This window comes from Lissotriton helveticus, chromosome 5_1 (genome assembly GCF_964261635.1).
Source record: "Lissotriton helveticus chromosome 5_1, aLisHel1.1, whole genome shotgun sequence".
Lineage (NCBI taxonomy): Eukaryota > Metazoa > Chordata > Amphibia > Caudata > Salamandridae > Lissotriton > Lissotriton helveticus.
The window spans coordinates 961,487,404-961,499,542 of NC_136065.1; the positions used below are offsets into that span (position 1 = coordinate 961,487,404).

Here is a 12,139-nt window from a genome sequence, read left to right on the forward strand (position 1 = left end):
GAAGAACATTTGAAGTTATTACTAATGGAGTTAATGCACTTCACATTGTTCCACAGTTATTTCCAATACGAAGATCAATTTTACGCCCAATGTTCTGGTACATCCATGGGGAATTGTGCGGCTCCGTCGTACGCTAACATTTTCATGAACCAATTCGAAACTGAACACATATTGACCAAACAGGAATGGCAAGACAACCTCATTTTGTACAAACGGTACATTGATGACATATTTATCCTGTGGAAGGGATCAACCTCTGAGTTACAAACAGCGATCCAGAACCTCAACAAAATCAATGATCGCATCCGATTTACACCCAGCATCAGCGAAACTGAGTTACCTTTTCTAGACGTCTTGGTCCAACTTAACCAGGGCGCCTTACAAACCACAGTATACCAGAAACCCACCGACAGGAATAACCTCCTTCATTTTCACAGTTTTCATCAACCATCTCTCAAAAAACACCTCCCGTTCTCACAATTACTTAGAATCAAACGGATCGCCTCCTCTCAACATCTGTATGAACAGCACAAAACCAAGACCATTCAAAAATTCAAGGATCGAGGGTACCCTGAGCCCACGCTAACACAGGCTGCTGACAGAGTAAATGAGCTAAACAGAGAACATTTGTTGTTACCATCACACGCTAAAGATGAACGCAGGACAGTATTTGTATCCAAATATTCAACCAGAAGTCAAAACATCAAAAAAGTGATTCTTAAACACTGGCCGTTACAAGCCCTGGAAGAAGATTTCAACGGGATATTTGCAAGTAACCCAATATTTGACTATGAACGGATGAGAAACATTAAAGAACTACTAAACCGGAAAACCAAAGTCCCAGTGAAAGATTTCAAAGGAACATTGCCCTGCCACAATTGTGGCAATTGCAATTCCATCATACGAGGCAACGAAATCACCCATCCACTATATGGGTCAAAAATCAAACTGAATGTCAACGGAACGTGTGACAGTATGAACATAGTGTACATGTTAAAATGCCCGTGTGGCCTCATTTACGTTGGGAAGACAACCAGGAAGTTTAAGACACGACTAGTAGAACATAAGAGCAACATTCGTATAAAATCTACTAAATCGACAGCAGCCACCCACTTCCAGGAATGTAATCACAACCCCAGCCAATTGAGATACTGCATCTTAGAAATGGGACCAATCTTGCCAGGAAGAGACAATGCCCAGTACCTACCCAGACGAGAATTACATTGGATACACCGTTTGTCTGCAGTACAGCCCAAGGGGCTCAATATACGCTTAGAATTCAGTTGTTATCTATGAATTAACTATCTAGGGGGACTGTTCCCCACATGAACTTTAACTTTAATTTAATTTCATTTCAGTATGCTCGTCGATACGAGGTATCTGTACACTTCACCATTGTGATTTATCATTTTTCATTTTTGTATTAACCATCAGCGTCCTTCAGCGCAACTAGTATTGTTTGCACACATGGAATCAACTATACCCCCCATTCAACACATCCCCTGCTGACGTGCACCATTGCATGTTCATATAACTCAAATTCACGGGATAAAGCATCCCTCAATTGGTTCACTCTACCTTTTTTTTTAAAAAAGCATCGGCCGTACACCATGGTAACGCGGCACCCGCCTATCATAGAAGGCCTTGCTTATGGAGGCGTCACATGATCACACCCAACCTATTAACACACTCGACTCTGGTGGCAGTCACTCACGGAAGACAGCAGACCACAACAAAGCACGAGATTTTGTCTACAGTTATTTACCCAGTAAGCTAAAGCACCGCGACTTATCCCATTATCGAATCGCGCACTGCGCGCATATATTGTAGAATACTTACTGTGTTTTCACACTTTTCGTTTAAGGTTGTTCAGAAAAGTTATACTGGTCGGAACGTAAGCCACCGCACCGATTGCAGGTCAGTCGAGAACACACAAGATCACTCAATATGAATACGTTTTACCATGAACCACGATATTGTACGTTGCCCAACTCACTTTCTTACGTTTGTAAATGGCATGATTACATTGCACCCGTTTTTTCACCCCAAACTAAGTTTTTTCACCTTTTTCATTCGGCATGCTGTCCCTATTAGACCATTGTTCAGGCACAGTCCCACTAACAAACTGCCCCGCAGTCATCCAACGCGTGTCCCATGAAACTAACACAAGCACGAGCATGATGATATAGTTGCTTTAAGGCACATGAACTGAAAGTGTGTTACACCGGATTACTTTACAGGAAGTCCCCTGACGTAGGGCGAATGCCCGAAATGCATTGGGCGGAAGAAAGATTATACGTCTAGAAAACATTATGAAGTAATAATGTGCAAATTGATGCTTAACAAAAAATAAATCAAATATGGATTACATTCGAAGAAGTCTTTATTTGAAAGAGTCCAAGGAAAATATTCAATAGAGTGCGCTGAAGAGACGTCACTCTCGAGGGCAGTGACGATTAACCAGGAGTCAACAGACGACTTCTAGGGAAAATAACAATAAGAAAAGAAAAAACACTTACATTGCAGTCGCTGCATCAAAGACTTGGCGATGCTGTGAGCACAAGGTAGATGCTTTTCCTTTTTAATGTTATTTTCCCTAGTCTTTGTCGACTTCCCCCTACCCAGCCCCTCGCCCACCTCGCTTACCTGCACCGGCCACTTCTGGTATTTTGTTTGAGTATGTGAAAGCTCATCTAGGTGCCATCTTAAGACTGTGGGCTCTCTACCATTGTTGACGGGCTGATTTTACTACATGATGGGATGCCATTGTAGGAAATCACCACCAGGACCTCTGAAAAGAATAAATACACAGCACATGATGAGGATTGACAGTTTCCATTGGAGGAAACTTTCAATGTAAAGAGCTTCGATTTTTTTGAGGCATACTATGTACAATATGAAGCCAATGCCCAGGTCTACACAGTTTGAGGCACTTAAGAAATGGCTACAGAAAAATATAGAAAGAAGATCTCTGAAGAGACAAAGAGTTCATTCAGGAGCAGGCTTGAGACAAAGGTAAATCGGAGAGAAAAGAATTGGTGGAGGATATGTTAGAATGCATAAAGACATTCCTGGCTATTTATCAGAAGAGAAACTAAGTATGATAAGACAAAATAAAAGGATGAACAGGCAGAGGAGGCAGAGGATGATGAGAAATCCATATTTGAGCTTTTAAATTCCCCACTACCACCATACACAGATAGAGTTGTTGCTGAGGTTCACAAGCCGATGGGGTTGATGGGGTTGTGATCGAGATGGTGTCATGGTACAAACTACGCCTATGAGAGTTGTACAGAGTGTATCAATGCAAATGACTGATCCACCAGCGGTTCCTAGTATGAGTAGAGATGTACAGACAGAAATGCAGGTACAAACCATTCCTGTGTCGATTGAATTGCCACCTAAAGCTATTAGTGTTGACATTTTAAAAATTGAATTTGGTGAAATGTTACAGGGCAACGTAGAGTTGAAAATGCTTTTGAGCTATAACACTGAAGAAATTAGGTATTTAATAAAAGAGTCTGCTGTATGTGCCAATGGTGAGCACAACATGTTTGAAGAGTTAGATGATGACTGGACGGTGACATCACTAACATAAAAAATATAAAATTAAGTTAAAAAATGTTTTTGAAAAATGATGAAATAAAGAGATGGGTTTAATTGCCTTAAGGGCCCATATAAAAGGCAGAAGTAAAGCTCAGCGAATAAAAAGACAATGAAAGGAGCTGAGAGAAAACAGAGAAATGTTGCAAGTAATTCTGTGATAGTGAGTTTAGGGCTTCAGGTTTCACTTGAGAAAAGTTTATGGTGGGAATTTTGTACATGTGCCATGGTCTAGATCTGATTTGTATGAATTTAGGCATAATTTCCCAAAGTTTAGGGAAGACCCAGATAAGTTATATGAAGAATTTAATAAGCTGACAAGCACTTACACAATGTTGTAGACAGATTTGAACTAGTTATTTAAAATTGTGGTTTCTGAGGATATGTGGTTACAGTGCAAGGTTGTTGACAGGTCGCTGCTCCAAGAGCGCAACAAAGAATGCTCCAGCTACGGTGGTGGTTGACAAACATAAGGCTGTATTTCAATATTTAAAAAAACTATTCCTTAGAAAGATGTGAATTGAAGCATAATTTTGAGAAACACATTGGAGTCTAAGGAATCCTTACTACGAGAGATTGATGTACATCTATAAAAATCATAGCAGAGTTGAAAATCCCAAGCAAGAAGGTGCTTTCCGTTTTGTTTCTGCATTTGTGAATGGTTTGAAGGCAGAAATTAGCAATCACATTTAGCAGAGTGAGTTGTATTGGCAGACAAAGAGTACTGCTGAAAGCTTGATGTTAGCAAACAATACTAGTGAATAGAATCAACCGCAATGGATCGCACACCGCTAACCCCTCCTCCGGATCGCCCCTAAGGATTCTAGTATGTATAGTTCATGTGTGGTTCACCTCAGTAGGTGAAAGTAAGTACTTGTTGTTGTGAAGATCTCTAGACCCGAGACATGGCCCGGGTTTCAGGATATCTTCCCTCATCAGTAGAGAACGTATTTGGGGTGGAAAAGAAGGCCGCCAAGCAACCGTCACTGGCCTTGATGCCTACCGGCATGCAGGTGCGTCATCCAGAAGCTCGTCAGCTTAAAGGCTCAAGGGAGCCGGTTTGTAGAATCAACCGCAATGGATCGCACACCGCTAGCCCCTCCTCTGGATCACCCCTAAGGATTCTGGTATGTATAGTACATGAGTGGTTCACCTCAGTAGGTGCAAGTAAGTACTTGTTGTTGTGAAGATCTCTAGACCCGAGACATGGCCCGGGTTTCGGGATATCTTCCCTCATCAGTAGAGAACGTGTTTGGGGTGGAAAAGAAGGCCGCCAAGCAACCGTCACAGGCCTTGATGCTTACCGGCATGCAGGTGCGTCATCCAGAAGCTCGTCAGCTTAAAGGCTCAAGGGAGCCGCTTTGTAGAATCAACCGCAATGGATCGCACACCGCTAGCCCCTCCTCCGGATCGCCCCTAAGGATTCTGGTACGTATAGTTCATGAGTGGTTCACCTCAGTAGGTGCAAGTAAGTACTTGTTGTTATGAAGATCTCTAGACCCGAGACATGGCCCGGGTTTCGGGATATCTTCCTTTATCAGTAGAGAACATATTTGGGGTGGAAAAGAAGGCCGCCAAGCAACCGTCACAGGCCTTGATGCCTACCGGCACGCAGGTGCATCATCCAAAAGCTCGTCAGCTTAGAAGCTCAAGGGAGCCGGTTTGTAGAATCAACCGCAATGGATCGCACTCCGCTAGCCCCACCTCCGGATCGCCCCTAAGGATTCTGGTACATATAGTTCATGGGTGGTTCACCTCAGTAGGTGCAAGTGAGTACTTGTTGTTGTGAAGATCTCTAGACCCGAGACATGGCCCGGGTTTTGGGATATCTTCCCTCATCAGTAGAGAACGTATTTGGGGTGGAAAAGAAGGCCGCCAAGCAACCGTCACAGGCCTTGATGCCTACCGACACGCAGGTGCGTCATCCAGAAGCTCGTCAGCTTAAAGGCTCAAGGGAGCCGGTTTGTAGAATCAACCTCAACGGATCGCACACCGCTAGCCCCTCCTCTGGATCGCCCCTAAGGATTCTGGTACGTATAGTTCCTGAGTGGTTCACCTCAGTAGGTGCAAGTAAGTACTTGTTGTTGTGAAGATCTCTAGACCCGAGACATGGCCCGGGTTTTTGGATATCTTCCCCCATCAGTAGAGAACGTACTTGGGGTGGAAAAGAAGGCCGCCAAGCAACCGTCACTGGCCTTGATGCCTACCGGCACGCAGGTGCGTCATCCAGAAGCTAGTCAGCTTAAAGACTCAAGGGAGCCGGTTTGTAGAATCAACCGCAATGGATCGAACACCGCTAGCCCCTCCTCCGGATCGCCCCAAAGGATTCTGGTACATATAGTTCATGAGTGGTTCACCTCAGTAGGTGCAAGTAAGTACTTGTTGTTGTGAAGATCTCTAGACCCGAGACATGGCCCGGGTTTCGGGATATCTTCCCTCATCAGTAGAGAACGTATTTGGGGTGGAAAAGAAGGCCGCCAAGCAACCGTCACAGGCCTTGATGCCTACCGGCACGCAGGTGCGTCATCCAGAAGCTCGTCAGCTTAAAGGCTCAAGGGAGCGGTTTGTAGAATCAACCGCAATGGATCGCACACCGCTAGCCCCTCCTTCGGATCGCCCCTAAGGATTCTGGTACGTATAGTTCATGAGTGGTTCACCTTCCTGCACAAAAACCATCACTACAGGCATTTTCCTCTGTCAATGCCTGCTGTAAAATGCAGCATGCATTGAAAAAGGAAATAAATGAGGAGAAATGGAAAATTTCTCCTTGTTGCACCTTGCTACGACGCTATGCCACCCCTAGGGTGGCGTAGCATACTGACGCATTTCCAGGTTTACGAATCTTCGTAAATTTGGAAATGTGTCTGGGTCCATGGGTGTTGTGTGGGAACACCCACTGCAATACCCATGGAATGCCCCTTTCACTCAAAGTGCTGCGTGTAAAGGGGCCCTATTTACAAGGACAGGAAAAGCCACGCAGGGTGGTTTTTCCTGTCCTTCTAAATATGGGGCAGAGAAATGCGCTGCCAGTGCGTCCTAAAAAGTGACATACTGGCAGTGCAAGGGGCTTGTAAATCTGCCCCCCGGTCTTTAAGTTGAGCTCAGAAGACTCTCAAATCGAGTTATACCCAGTGCTGACAAAAGAAGGCCGCAAAGCCAGTTAAAATAAGAGTAAAATCAGATGCAATATTTCTAAGAGTGAGGCAGTATAAAACTCATAAGAAAGGTGGAAGAATGAATGAAGCCAGTGATTGAGAAAAGTATTGAACTAGGAATCCTTCAAAAGGTACCTGGTTGTACTTGCAATCCCCTGATAATGGGAATTAAGAAACTGAATGGCAAATAAAGAATTGTTCAGGATCTTATAAAGAGTAATAAAATTGTTATTCCATGCTGCCCAGTGTTATAGAATCCTGCTTTCTCTGGACTTAAGGCATATTGTCAAATAAGACGTATGAGGTTACCTGGGTAAAGAAATTGGATTGGTCAAGGGTGCAAAGCCAGTTAAAATAAGAGTAAAATCAGATGCAATATTTCTAAGAGTGAGGCAGTATAAAACTCATAAGAAAGGTGGAAGAATAAATGAAGCCAGTGATTGAGAAAAGTATTGAACTAGGAATCCTTCAAAAGGTGCCTGGTTGTACTTGCAATCCCCTGATAATGGGAAGTAAGAAACTGAATGGCAAATAAAGAATTGTTCCGGATCTTATAAAGATTAATAAAATTGTTGTTCCATGCTGCCCAGTGTTATAGAATCCTGCAGGGTAAGGTACTTTATTGTTCAGTTAATCAAAACTTACAATGTAACACAATGGTATCACAGAATAATACATCATCAATAAATAACATCATAAAAAGCATCTTCTGACAGTTAAAACCCCAAAAATTCATTTCATAATCCTCGAAATAGGAGACTGTTACCTTAAATTCAGTGCTCTATAGTAATAGCCCACAACTACAAGCCGCCAACTAACAATATAATCTAAGGGGCAGATTTACAAGCCCCTTGTGCCCCTTTTATGCCGCCGTTGCGTCACTTTTGTGATGCAGCAGCAGCGCAAAAGATGCGCCATGGTGCGGGGTACTTACAACGTGAAGCATCTGAGAGAAGCGTCACGTTGTAAAGCCCTGCGCCAGAAGGAGGCGTGGCGTTCTGGAGCAGGAACGCCTCCTAAAAGTGGCTGAGTGAAATCTACAAGATTTCACTCAGTCACTTTGAGGCCCTTGCTGCGTCAAAACCCTGCGCCTGCTTGAAGTAGGCGTAAGGATTGACGCAGCATTAACAAGATAGGCCCCCCAGAGCCTTGCTTGAGCTGTGTCCCGCTTGCGACGCAACTCCAGCAATGCGCCATGCCGCCTGGCGGAGGCCTGGCGCAGAATAAGTGGCACATCCCTGCTAATCTGCAGGGATGCACGACTTATTGTAAATATGCCCCTAAGTGCCTTTTCCTAAATTGAGGCTAATTTAAAGAGCTCCAATCTACAATTCTTACAGTTCATAAGCCTTGCTACACTAATTTAGTGCTATTACACCTAATATCTACTGGCAATATTATGAATAAATGACAATGTGTGTAAAAAAGTAGGAATCCTGCAACGTGTCTCTGATAAAATCCCTTCTCATTAGAAAACTAAATTATAATTACGACCTAGTTTAGCATGTTCAGTCATAATATCAGTAAAATTCATTGTTCAGAATAAAACTAAACACTAAATGAGTAGGCATCCTACTCACTGCCTGTAACACTGACAATAGCCATTACAACTCACACTTTATAAGTTTCAACTCAGCCTAGGACATACATTTTGAAAGATTTCCGCAAAATATAAAGTCTTCCCCTTGGAGACAGGCTATAACTGCTTGCTGACATGTTTGAATCCAACAGTTATTCTTTTCCATATTCCCTTAAAAGCAATACGGTATACGAGCTTGGACTCATTTCAAGTGTTCTTCATGATTCCTTTCCACGAGGAGTCCCAATATCTCTTTGCATTTCAATTTTTTTTAGCAAAGTTCTCATTTAGTGCAGAATTCCACAAGGCTATAATGAGAGCCCGTCAATTTGCTGCTCCCAAATTCTCTAAAGAGACTAGGGGCCAGATGTAGGTAACCCAATACCGGTCTGAAACGGCCGAAAATACCGATTTTCAGCCGTTTCCGACCGGTATTGTGCTTTTGGGATGTAGGGGACTGAAAATCGTCCGAATCGGTAAATTTACCAAATCGGTAAAGTTACCGAATCGGTAAACATTCTGAATCGGTAAATTTACCGAATCGGTAAATTTACCAAATCGCAACAGTTTGCAATTCGGTAAATTTACTGAATCGGTAATTTTACCGATTCGGTGAATTTACCGAATCGGTAAATATACCGATTCGGTAAATAAGAAGTGGTAAAATTGAATATTGAGATGTAGGTAAGCTCTTAAACACCGAATTTGCTTGAAATTCAGTATTTAAGAGTCTGTATTTACCATGGATTGAAATCAGGTGGTAACCAGGTGCAGCCTATAAAAAAGGACCCAAAATGCAATACTTTTTTCACAATGGCGGCATTCTATGTCATTGCGAGGCGGCTACGGCTACAGGAGGAAGGAGAGAGGGAATGGCTGAGACAGGAGCAAGTCTACAGACAGAGGATCACCTTGTTCATACTCACAGAGCCAGAGATTCTCCAGAGGTACAGGTTGGACTCAGACACCATCTTGGGCCTCATCATGGACCTCCACCCACTATTGGAGCACACTACCCCAAGGGCGCACGCCATTCCACCCCACGTGCTGGTGCTGCGCAGCCTACACCTGCTTGCGTCTGGGAGTTACCAGAGTGTGGTTGCTGCAGTAGGTGGGGTGACCCAGAGCAGCCTGTCACGCTTTTTCAACAAATTCCTTGACGCCATGGTACAGAGGATGGACCATATATAACTTTCCCTGAAACCCATGCTGAACTGCTCCAAACAAAAACAGACTTTTATCCGATGGCGCATTTCCCCAATATCATTGGCTGATGGCACACACATTCCCATTTGTCCCCCTGCTGCCACCGAATACATATATAGGAATAGAAAGTCCACCCACACCATCAATGTGCAGGTGATCTGCAATGCCAAGTGCGCCATCACTGACCTTGTGGCAAAATTTCCTGGGAGTACCCACGACTCCTTCATATTTCAAAACAGCGGTATCTATGCACGGCTGACAGCAGGGGAATTTGGTGAAGGATACCTGCTAGGTAAGACACAGTGTGCGACCCCATTAACACCTATTGCATAAAGAAGTACATGTATGCATGTGAGTAATGTACTCCCATTTCCTTTTAGGGGACAGTGCATATGCCCTCCGCTCCTTAATCCTCACCCACTACCTCAACCCCTCAACACCCAGCCAAAGGAGATATAACAGGGCCCACAAGAGCACAAGAATTATTGTGGAGCGTACCTTTGGTATAAGGAAGAGCAGGTTCAGGTGCCTGAATAAGAGTGGAGGTGCCCGGCAGTATACCCCCATCACCTGCAGTAAAATCATTGCTGCCTGTGCCATGTTGCACAACCTTGCCGTGAAGAAGGGCACAGAGGTGGAGTTGTCAGACTTTGAGGATCATGACGACGAGGTTGCTGTGCCTGAACCACAACCTGCTGGAGTGTCAACACCAAGTGATGGCAGATACAGACGTGAGGAGATTACACGCAACTATTTCTGAGTAAGTAATGAGACACAGACAGGTTGTGTATGGGACCAACGTATTTTAATGGTGCCACAACGTTTACGCACGTAAGGGCAACATAAAAAAATATACACGTGGTGACTGTATGTCCCGGTTACTTCACCCATGAACGGTAATGTCACTTGCGCCTGCGCTTCCCTGAGCCACTTGGATGTTGTTCGCTTTGTTCAGCGTGCCCTGCAGCCTCAGCTTGGTGCCTGGTACTCCTCCATGTCTCCACATTAGAGCTTGCTATGGAGCTCCGGCTACTTATGTCTTCACCCTCTGCCACGTCCAGGGCAGGATTCTGTGCTGTGTGGGATATCAACATTGCCTCTAGAGCACTGGTCATTCTGGCCATGGCCCTGGTGACCTCAGTTGTATTCTGCGTCAATGCCTCCTGCATATTTATGCCTCTCCTGCATAGCATGGATGTGGCAGTGGCCAAGCGATTGAAGGCCGTATTCTAGGCACGGGCATCCCTGCGCCATGTGTGTGACACACTGTCAAGTTTAGAGCATAGCTACGTTACTGATTGGCTCATCTGCTGCATCCCTGCTGCAACGTCCCTATTTGTTTGGGCTACTCCTTTATTCACCTCCACTATATCTCTCATGCCCTTCCCTATGTCTCCTAGGTGCACATTCAGGACTCTGATTTGGCGTTGGCAGGTTTGGATTGATTTGCCCTGCATCCTTTGAATGCGCACCATGCTCCCCTCCAGCCCACGGAACACATTGATGATAGTGGGGCCACGACACGCCTCCTGGCTGGTGGGGTTACAGGAGTGGACTGGAGCAGAGATGGTGAAATTTCTGGTGAGAATTGCAAGTGAGGGTATTGGGAAAGCTGTGGGGAGTGCAGCAACTCTGAGGTCAGTACAGTGTCATCTTCCAGGGACATGCCACTTGTGTCACCTTTGTCCTGTGAGACATGCACTCGGCTTGGACCTGCTTCCTCACTCTCCTCCCTCTCTGGTGCAGTCCCTTCTGTGTCAGTGGGTCGACTGTGTGATTTGGCCCCTAGGTATAAATGAGCGTATATTAACTGAGTGCTACTGTGTCACGGTCACTACAATAAATGATTTACACATTTCACTTTCATTTCTCTGCAATCATTTCACTAACTTGCTGATGTCTGCGCTGTTACACATGGTCTTACATTTGCTGACCGCATTTCCCATAATGCATTGCTCCTGTATAGTGCTAGCAGTACTGGACTGGGGTTTGCTTGTCCACAAAGGGTAAAGTGAAGCAGGTTGGTATGGGGTGTCATGCTGCGCATGCGTCTTACTTTTTTTGTTGCACCTCTGGCTGAGCTGTCCACATCTCCCAGTCCGCAAACGCTGTCTGCCTCAATGGTTGAGGCCACCAACTCCTCCAGGTCAGTCAGGGGGGGGGGGGCTGTGTTCCTGCCTCCACCGGTTAGGCCTGCCTGCTTGTGAATTTCAGCCATTTTCCTCTTGGTGAGGCTCCTGAGGTCATAGAATCTTTTTTAAAAGGTTCTCAGTGTTCCTGGTTGTGACTCCCACAGCATTCACTTTCTCAACAATTGCCAGCCAGATTTTTCTTTTGGCAGACTCGGCAACAGTGAGGGATTGCCTGCCAAAAAGTTTGTTGTGCACCCTCACTACCTCCTCCACAAGTCCCTGCAGCTCCATGCTGCCGAACTTTATTTTCCTCTTCCTGTCTAGCTTTTGGCTTTCACTGCTGCTTGCCATTTTTCAGTTTGTAAAGTTACAAAAAACTCTCCCTGCTGCTCAGTGACTCTGCTCAGCTCTGATTGCCTCACCAGAAGCTTCTAATTAGTTGCAGCTGCCTGGGTAGCCACTTC

General features: G+C 44.8%; 1 long non-coding RNA gene across 2 annotated transcripts in view; it reads left to right on the plus strand.

Annotated features, from left to right (window-relative positions):
- Positions 1–1,682: 1,682 nt before the first annotated feature.
- The window catches only part of LOC144753459 (uncharacterized), a 294,163-nt gene continuing 283,706 nt past the window's right edge, over positions 1,683–12,139 (plus strand). Inside the window, exons 1-2 of one of the 2 annotated variants that reach the window (XR_013594369.1) lie at positions 1,683–1,768; positions 1,865–1,917. This is a non-coding gene — a long non-coding RNA (uncharacterized LOC144753459). The remainder of the gene's footprint in view (positions 1,769–1,864; positions 1,918–12,139) is intronic. The other variant, XR_013594368.1, reaches the window with a different exon arrangement.